Raw genomic sequence first — 10415 nt, forward strand, 5'->3', positions numbered from 1 at the left:
CATCTTACCTCCCTATTCTGACGCACACACTTGCCTCTGCTCATTCTTGGGGGCAGAGGCATCAGGGTGCTAATGAGGATGCTTGATTCCAACAAGAGTGTTTATATTTGAAACAAGAATCACTAGCAAATGCGTCAACCAAACCCAAAGGAACACATCTCCAATGTCGGTGGTTCAGGCAGCTGGCCGTCTGGCCCCGGCTTAGCCTAGCTGGTCGGATAGAGTCTTTTATCTAATAAGGAAATTGAATTTATAATTTGAAACCATTTCACAAAGAGAATTTCAGGTCCAGGTGGCTTCACTGGCAAAATGTTTGAAACATCTGAGGAAGGAATAATACAAATACCAAAAATTCTTCCGGAGAATACAAAAAGATGGAATGAGTCCTTCCTTATTCACTTTACGAGGATATGATAACTTTGATAAAACCTGATGACACTACAAGAAAGAAAAATCATAGGCCAATCTCCTTTTTCAGCATAGATGCAAACATTTTAAACGTATTAGCGTTATCAGCTTTCATGATACATTAAAAAGAAACATGTCATGACCAATCAAAGTTATTCGAGAAATACAAGGTTCAACATTTACAATCAATCAAGGCAATTTCTCATATGAACAGAATAAAGGCAGAAGTATCATTTTATTATTTCAATATAAGCAGAAAAGGCTTTTGGTAAATTCCAGCAACCAGTCATTAAAAATTCTTACCAAACTAGGAGCAGAAGGGAACCTCTTTAATCTGATAGGCTGTATCTAAAAAAAAAAACAACTTGATGAAATGTTGAAAGCATGTTTGCGATCATGGCTGGTATACAACATTGTACTAAGGTCCCAGCAACTACAGTAAAGCAAAAGAAATTAAATGTGTAAGAATTGAAAGGAAGAAATAAAATCATCAACAGATGACTTATTTGAGTAACTGGAACATCCAGAGGAGTCTAAAGGTAAATTACTGATAAATAAATGAATTTTATTAAATTCGGGGCGCCTGGGTGGCTCAGTTGGTTAAGCGTCCGACTTCAGCTCAGGTCATGATCTCATGCTCCGTGAGTTCGAGCCCCGCGTCGGGCTCTGGGCTGATGGCTCAGAGCCTGGAGCCTGTTTCCGATTCTGTGTCTCCCTCTCTCTCTGCCCCTCCCCCGTTCATGCTCTGTCTCTCTCTGTCTCAAAAATAAATAAACGTTAAATTCATTAAATTAAATTAATTAAAGTCTCTAGATACGAAGTCAACATACAAAAATCAATTGCTTTTCTATATAACATCAAGAAACAATTATAAAGTTTTTTTAATGTTTATTTATTTTTGAGAGAGAGAGGAACAGTGTGAGTGGAGGAGGGGCAGAGAGAGAGGGGGACACAGAAGCTAAAGCAGACTCCAGGCTCCGAGCTGTCAGCGCAGAGCCTGAGTGGGGGCTCCAACCCAGGAACCACGAGATCATGACCCGAGCTGAAGTCGGACGCTTAACCGACTGAGCCACCCAGGTGCCCCAACAGTTATGAAGTTTTTTTTTTTATTTTTTTAAATGTTTTATTTATTTTTGAGACAGAGCGAGACAGAGCATGAACGGGGGAGGGTCAGAGAGAGAGGGAGACACAGAATCTGAAGCAGGCTCCAGGCTCTGAGCCGTCAGCACAGAGCCCGACGCGGGGCTCGAACTCACGGACCGTGAGATCATGACCTGAACCAAGGTCAGATGCTTAACCGACTGAGCCACCTAGGCGCCACAGTTATGAAATTTTAAGACAACACCGTAACAGTATCACAAATCAAATACCTAGGAATTAATCTAATGAAATCTGTGTAAGAATCTATGCAGAAAATTATAAAATATTAGGAAAATATTAAAAGACATAAATAAATGGAAAGATATATTTGTGAATTGGATGGTTTAATGCATAAAGAAGTTAATTATCCTCGAATTAATGTACAGGTACAATACAATCCCTCACAATCTTAACAAGTGTGTGTGTGTGTAAATTGAGAAGCTGATTCTTTAATTTATATGAAAATGTAAATGTCCGGGAACAACTAACCCAACAATCTCGAGGAAGATGACAAAATTGGAGAGCTTCCGCCACTAGATATGGAGACTTTTTCATAAGCAACAGCAATCAACACAGGTGGATGGTGACAGAGACCAGGACGGGGTTGAAAAGTGGGGAATTTGAGAGAGATTTAAGAGGAAGGACAGGACCAGGTGCTGAGTTGCCTTGGCAGGTGGAGGTGCTGGTGGAAGGCACCTGGCAGTATTAGGTCACTTGCAACAAATGCTTCTGGGGGGCAGCAGGTGACGGAGGTGTACCTGCAGAGAGACACTCAAACCCCCCCCCCCCCCCCCAGCCCCTCCGCAGTCGGTGCACAGCGGTTTCCACAGTCTCGCCGCTGCAGTTCTGCTCCTGGAGCATCTACATCCCACCTTCTGTTTACAGACAAGCCCTGGGGAGGCCGCCGGGCAAAAGCAAACCCTGGTGCTAAAGAAGTATCCTGACAAAATAATTACAGCGTCAGCAAGAGAGCGGTGAGTTGCAAATAAATCTGAAATCATCTGAGCCCTGCATCCAAGCTGGGGACTGAATTCAAATACTCCGTGCATTGTCTGGGGTCCTTAAATCATTTTCTGACCAGGATCCTCCTTCCAGAAACTGGGAGGTGGCCTGAGGAATTTGGGATCACCAGGGAGCCAATGGTCTGATTTTTGGCAACATGTCAGCTCAGTTCCTAGAACCTGCTGATGATAAGGTCTGTGATGACCATCTGTCGCTCTGGCCAACCCCAGCCCGCGTTCCCGTTTCTTTCGGAAACAGCATCTCAGTTTTCTTGGGGAGAACCTCCCTGCCCCCACTCCCAGTCGTCTTTGTTTAGTTGGCTCTGACTCCGCCCCCAGCTGCACGTGGGGGGTGTGACCTCCAGCGGGCCCTTTTTTAGCCACTCCTGCGGCAGGAGAGGTCTTTTCCTCAAGTTCCTGCAAGGGACCGGATTGGCCCCTTTGGGTCACGTGCCCATCCAGGCACCAAGGCGGGCTCTTGGGGCACCGTGATTGGATGGACTTGGGTCACGTGCCGCCTCTGAAGGAGGGGGAGGGCTAGGTGGCTCGCAGCTGTGCTGGCTCAGGGACGGGCTCCCCTCGGAAGTGATGGGGGGTGAGCAGGTGGGGACGACCTCTCTCCCTGCTTCAGCGCACAGCCGCCTATGAGGAAGGCACCAGTGTCACCCCAACCCCACAGAGAAGGCGGGGACGCTCGGGGTGTCTTAGTTGCTTGTCCCAGGTCACAGCAGGAAGTGGTAGACTTTCTTAATGGGGGAGAAGAGGGCCATCTGCTTCGTGAACCTCTGCCTGGGTCGCGTCGGAGGGTTTCTCTCCGGGAGAGGCGAGTGGCTCCGTGAGTGGGAGCAGGTCCTATATGATAGACTGTGGCTAGAGGACTGATCTTGGGGTCATCTAACTGCGTGGGTGCGGTAGACGTGCAAATAGAGGACTTTGACTTTCTGAGCCTCGGCTTTCCTCGTCTGCGTAAAGGGAGCGGTAGCAGCCCACGCCAGCATTACTGGGAGGATTCAGCGAGTTAATGTTTGCAGAAGTCCTTTGGAAACGGTGGTGGCCCCATGGGTTTGCTTTTCCCCTACTCCGGACCCCTTCCCCACTCCTTATTGTCAAGGTGGCGCCCAGAAGCGTCTGCTTTCTGCAGTGCTTATGTGACGAATCTGTTGGATGGCGTTGGGTTAAGAATGGTCCTCTGGGACCCAGAATAGCTAACAGTGGCCACCCATGAAGTGTCCCAGCCACCGGGGACTTCCCATGCAGTCACCTCGCCCTCACCTTACTCCCCAAGGTAGGTTCTATGATTATGCCTACTTTTTTTTTTTTATGTTTGTTTATTTTTTGAGAGCGCGCGCCTGTGTGCACGCGAGTGGGGGAGGGGCAGAGAGAGAGAGAGGGAGACCCAGAATCCAAAGTGGGCTCCAGGCTCCGAGGTGTCAGCACAGAGCCCGAGGTGGGGCTCAAACTCACGAACCGCGAGATCCTGATCTGTGCTGAAGTCAGATGCTTAACTGACTGGGCCACCCAGGTGCCCCTATGAGTATGCCTACCCTATGGATAAGGACACGGAGGGGTCCCACCGTGCAGGAGGACGCTCAGCTACTAAGGGGCAGAGCTGGGGTTTGAACCTGGGTCTGTTGGATTCAGAAACCTGTGTTCTTTACTCTGCAGTAGTGTTTATGCTGCTATAGTCGGGGATCCTGTCGCGGTGGGGAGTGCTTGGGGGAGAAGCTTTGGGCCAGCCCTGGGCAGGGGGCTTTCTCGATTCATTAGAGTGATTGAAATAGGCAGCTTCCTGCCTTGCGACTCATGGGCTTGTCCAGTGTCCTGCAGGGCACCTGGGGTGGGGGTAGGGGATGTGGGGTGAGATCAGGGGGTCCCTGGGGCTTTGTAGCACGAGTGCACAGTGCTGATGGATCAGCAGGTCGGTGAATGTTTATGAAACACCATCCATTCACTCATCTTGTTTGTTCATACGTGGCAGACATTGGTTCCAGGGTCTGTGGGCGACACAAAGGGACTATAATGCATGGTCCTTACAGTGGCGGACATCTGATGCTTTGTGAACCCCCGTCCCCTCCTCTGACCACAGTACCAGGTGCCCTTGGAGGGCCCCCCTCACTCCTGTTCAGGTGGTTGGGTGGGGGAGGGCCACAGTTAGAGGTGTTCAGAAGTGGGTCGGCCCTGGGCCTTGGGTGGACACTTTCTTCCCTCTGGGCTTGTAGAGGTGGATGGATGCGACGGCCTGGAGATGCCGAGGGCTGTCCTGCCAGCTCATGGGGAGACCCCGTCCACCAGCAGCGTGGAAGCAGCAGGGCCAGGAGATGGAGAATCCAGAGAGATTTCTTCACCTACAGGACCCAGCTGGGCATGTCTCTGGACTTCTCAGGTATGGGAGGCCATGAGACCTTTAAATAATCAACCCAGTTTGAGTAGCGTTTCTACCTTATGTGCACTTGACCACAAGCATAAGGCATGCTTTATGTTTAGGAGATTTTTCTATGTCACGGGGACCTGGGTTTTAGTTCTGGCTTTGTCTCTTAAGTCATAGCATGAGCCAGCTCCACCTCCCCTCTGGGCCTCAGTCTTCCCATCTGTAAAATGAATAATACTCTGGGCCCCCTGCCTCCTAAAGTCCCTTCCGCTCTCGCCATCTGTGAATTTAGGATTCGTCAGTGAGATGAGACCAAATAAGGAGAAACTGAGAAGCCTAGGGTGTCTTCTGCTGGGCTCAGAGTTCTGTCTGTTGAGGCGGAGAGGAGTGGGGCCAAGGACCGAGTGCACGGGGAGCAGGGGCGCGTTTGTGGGAGGCCAGAGCAGCCCATGCGGGTGCGGCTGCCCCTTGCAGACACACAAAGCATCCGTAACGATTACACTTGCCCACAAAGCTCCCTCCGCAGATGGCTGTGGGGCTGCGCGCTGAGCTCGGGGAGGGAGATGTGAGAAAGCGGGGCAGCTGGCATCAGATCAGCTGCAGATACAGGGATGCGGCTGTGCAGTTTTTAACATAGACCTTGAATGCCCGTGACCTGCAGGAGTGGTGCCCGGGGTCCCACACTGAGGAGATGCAGAAACCTGAGTTCCGGCTGCTCTGTCTCTCAGGTTCCAGACATACCCGAGGTGGCCAGGCCAAACAGCCTGCAGAGACAGCTGGCTTTTTTTTTTTTTTTTTTTTTTGAGCCTTCATTGGTCCCCGTCCTCCTGGGGCTGAGTGAACCCGTGATGCTATTGATCAATCACATTTGTAAAGGAGACGAGCCTGTTTGTTCGGGGGTGTTAGGCTACCAGTCGCAAAAACCCTGTTTGCAGCAGCTAAAAAGATTAGAATATTTGCTCCTCTAGTAAGAAATTTCGAGACCAAAGCACAAGGATACCTTGTGCTCTAAGAGAGTCACGGGGACCCCGACCTTCCCCCAGATGCCTTTTAGGGAGGGAGCAGCGTCGTGGCGAGGGGCTGTCTTTGCAAGACTGTGTCTTTTTTGTTTTAAGTTTGTTTATTTTGAGAGAGAGAGAGAGAGAGAGAGAGAGAGAGAGAGAGAGGAAGAGAGTGGAGAGGGGCAGGGAGACAAAGAGAATCCCAAGCAGGCTCCGCACTGTCGGGACAGAACCTTGAGGTCAGGACCCAAGCTGAAAACAAGAGTTGGCCACCGGTTGGCCCCAGCCTGTGCCTTTTGATCTGAGAAGACACGCTTTTCTAGCAGCCTCTGAGAGACCTGCTCATCCAGTGGCCGGGAGGGAGCACATCCCAGACCCGAGTGCGGGAGGCCGAGGAGAAAGGCGCTGGTGGGAGGGTGGCGGTCCACCGTGGTGGGCAGTGAGACCACGAGCCCTGATGGCCCTCCTGTCGGTTTCTGAGGGGCTGAGTCGAGGCGGCCTTGGACCCCCCCCACCCCCTGTCTTCTCCTGATGCCACTGCTTACTTAGTCACCATGTGACCACGATGCACAAGAGAGAGATTTCAGCCTGTGGAGCAGAGACCAGGATCAAATCCCAGTGGGCACAAACCCATTTGCAGGTGCTTACTGCAAACCTAAATTTTTTTTTTTTTTGTCTTTAAAAAAAAAGTTTGTTTATTTTTGAGAGAGACAGAGAGTATGAGCAGGGAAGGGGCAGAGAGAGAGGGAGTCATAGAATCTGAAGCAGCCTCCAGGCTCCTGGCTGTCAGCATAGAGCCCGACATGGGGCTCGAACCCATGAACTGCGAGATCATGACCTGAGTTGAAACCAAGAGTCCGAGGCTTAACCAGCTGAGCCACCCAGGTGCCCCCAAACCTAAGTATTTCTGATCCGACTTTTGATACCTATGAGGCTTGTCTAACCAAAGCTTCTCTCTGACCGTGAGTCAGCAAGGATGTCATATTCTGGTTTAGTCAGGCTAGACTCACTCTGCCGTGCCTGTGCTTCTAGAAACAAACTTCAGAACCTCAGTGGCTGAGCCCAGAGTTTACTGTTCACTCCCATGAGGTCGGCTGTGGACCTGGCGCCTCTCGGGGGAAGCTCCCTGTGGAATGGCGACTCAGACCCCCGACTGCTCTGTCTTTTAGGTGCCTGTGGCTCCAGGGTCCCCGTGGCAGGGTGCTTCAGCCTGAAAGGGACATGTCTCCCTTCCGCTCACAGCCCGTTGGCCACACTTAGAAGGAATCACGAGCCCCCCCTCCCCATCTGTGGGGGGCCGGGAAAGGCCAGGGAGCCCTGGGTCAGCAGGGAGCAGTCAGTGTGTCTTTGCACCTGCCTTTCGTGGCTTCCCTTTGTCCTCAGCGTCAAGTGTGCACCTGCCTGCCCAGGCTTTCCCCACTCCCCACTGTACCGTCCGTGCTCTGCGGGGATGAGGGAATTTAGGCATCAGAGCAGGCTTCCTCATGCCTACCGCCTGGCCTTTGCACATGCTGTCACTCTGACCCTCCTCCTTCCCAACGTCTCCCCACAGCCAAGTCCTACTTATTCTCCATGCTTCATCTTGGGTTTTATTTTCTGTCCCCTCCAGGTGGGCTGGGGCACCTTCTGTGGCCCCCGTACCTCCCTGCGTGGATGTCACTGGTGCCTCATTGCCCAGCCATTTATTTTCCCGTCTTCTCGACTTTCTCCCTGCACCAGCTTGAGCTGTGACTTGACCCTGAGAACGCCTAGGTGCCCAGCACAGGTGTTCACTGGCCACCAGTTAATGAAAGAAAAGCAACAAATGAACTTTTATTTCGGTTGGCTTGGGCCCTCGTCTTGGGAAGTGTGGAGTAAATTGAAGTAAGTCAGCTTTGTTAGAGATCCTTCTGGTAAAAACCGCAGCTTCCCGATGATCCGTGGCTGCCTCTGGGGACAGAGAGGGAAGCTGTTGTGGCCTCTCCCCAGGGACGTTTGCTCTGCAGCGAAAGAGGGGGCCACCCTCCCTCCCTGAGGCATGTCTTGTACAGAACTTTAGTGTCGCAGTTTGTCACACTGCTTATTTTTAAAGTTTTATTTTTATTTTATTTTGAGAGAGGGAGCAAGAGCATGAGCACAGGAGGGGCAGAGAGAAAGGGAGAGAGAGACTCCCAAGCAGGCTCCACACCATCAGCACGGAGTCCAACGTGGGGCTCGAACCCACGAACCGTGAGATTGTGACCTGAACCCAAATCAGGAGTCAGAAGCTTAACTGACTGAGCCCCCCGGTGCCCCACAACACCGCCTGTTCATAGATGGAAACCCTCGTTTCAAGGCTGGCTCTCAGATCCCGGCTCTGTCACCAAGGAGCCACATGGCCTTAGGAGAGCCACTCTGCTGCTTTGAACCTCCTTGATAAACTGAGGGTCATAGCCACAAGTTCGGTGGCAGAGGGCGTGTGGGGCAGTCGGCACTCAGTGGGCAGACCGCGTGTTCTCAAAATCAGCTACTGTTACTCTGGTTTGCTATTCATTAATATCAAACAGGATAAAGTATTAGATAAGTATTCAGGGTCTCAGAATCTTTTAAGGGTGTGAATGCAGCCGGTCCTGGCCTCTAGAGATGAGAGCCTGTTCTGTCCAGAGGCGATTTGGTGTGGGGCGCCTCTGTGCCTGTTTCCTCACGTCTGCAGTAACCCCCCTGTATTTCACCAGCTGGTTCCTGGGATCTTGTTAAGTCTCCAGAAAAGCTCCTTTATTCACTCAACCACATCAGCAAGTTTGGCTGCCAGATCCGTGACTGGCTGTGGGGCTTGGGCTACTATCCTAACCTCTCTGTGCCTTAGCTTCTTCATCTGTAAAGGGGCGGGGGCTAACAATAGTGCTTACAATTTCTGAGATTGTCATGGAAATTGAATGAAGCACATAAAACATTTAGAAAGTATCTGGGGGATGCCTGGGTGGCTCAACTGGTTAAGTGTCTGACTTAGTTTTGGCTCAGGTCATGATCTCACCGTGTGTGGGTTCGAGCCCCGCGTCTGTGCTGGCACAGAGCCTACTTGGGATTCTCTGTCTCCCTCTGTCTCTGCCCTTCCCTGCTCACATGCTCTCTCTCTCTTTCGAAAATAATAAAATTAAAAAAAAGTGCCTGGAACATAGCGCTCAATAAATGTTGATTGATACTCTTACTACCAGACATGGTCTGTGACAGGTGCTGGGGGGGTTCTGCAGGGAACAAGGCGCCGTCCCTCCCCTCATGAAGCGCAGGGGGCAGACTAGCGAACAGGCAATCAGAGCCCAGGGCGGAAAGTCCCATATGCAGGAGGTTAGGAGGGGAGCTGGTGCAGGTGTGGGCTGGGAGCCAGACCGCGTGGCTGGAAATTCTGGCCGCCCCCTCACTGAGAATGAAAAGGTGGTCCACACTTGGAACTGCGCACCTCACCCTGATGTCCGGAGGATTAGCCACCCCGGAGCGCTTAGAGCAGTGCGACATCGCCCGCATGCTCAGAATGGGAAGGCGTTCTTTTTACTCTGGAACCTGGGGTGGAAGTCAGGAAAGCTGAGACTGAAGGATGAGCTGGGGTGGGACGCGGGTGACAGTGGGGAGTGAAAGAAGCTGGGTGTGGTTCCAGGGAGCGAGGGAGGGAGGGGTGAGAAGTGGGGCTGGAGGTAGCTGGGGCCATCCTCCTGTAGACGATGGCACATCTGTTCATTCTGCCAATGTTCACTGCCCTGCTCTGTGTCTGGGCCCTGGGGGCACAGCAGGGCATGGAACAGACTTGGCCAAGGAGGTGAGCCGTTAGCCTTGGCTAATGGGGGAGCCGAGGAAGGATATTATGCAGGAAAGGCGGGTAAGACAACGTGTCTTTAAAAAGATGCCAAGGCTGAGAGTTCAGGTCCCAGTGCCAGTACGTAAAGGGCCACTGTGACCCAGTCTGGATAGAATTGTCAAGAGAAGGGCCAGCACTGAGGTCTTCAGCCCTGTTTGTCCCATGTGGGGCTGCCATGTAAGATAAGGGATGCCCAGTTAAATTTGAACTTCAAATAAACAAGTTCTTTTTTTCAAATGTTTATTTTTGAGAGAGAGTGTGTGCACTCACATGTGAGAGAGAGAGGAGGGGGAGGGACAGAGAGAGGGAGACAGAGGATCCAGACAAAGCAGGCCCCATGCTGATGGCACAGAGCCTGATGCAGGGCTTGAACTCATGAACCGTGAGATCGTGACCTGAGCTGAAGTCAGACACTTAACCCACTGAGCCACCTGGGCGCCCCAGATAATTTCTTAAGTGTAAGTATGTTCCAGATATTGCATCAAACATGCTTGTACTAAAACACCTGCTAACTCGGGCACCCCGACCTCCGTGGGGTCACGGCCTGGAGCTGACAGCCTCTGGGTGGCGGAACACGTGCCTCAGTGCTCTCCTGAGCTCGGCCCTCTGCCTGCTGCGGGCAGGGTCCCGTCTTCACAAGATGGAGGGGGAAGCAAGACCGACGAGCTCCATGCAGTTTCCTCCGAGCC

This window comes from Herpailurus yagouaroundi, unplaced genomic scaffold (genome assembly GCF_014898765.1).
Source record: "Herpailurus yagouaroundi ecotype Mexico unplaced genomic scaffold, PumYag 246, whole genome shotgun sequence".
In the NCBI taxonomy this organism is placed as follows: domain Eukaryota; kingdom Metazoa; phylum Chordata; class Mammalia; order Carnivora; family Felidae; genus Herpailurus; species Herpailurus yagouaroundi.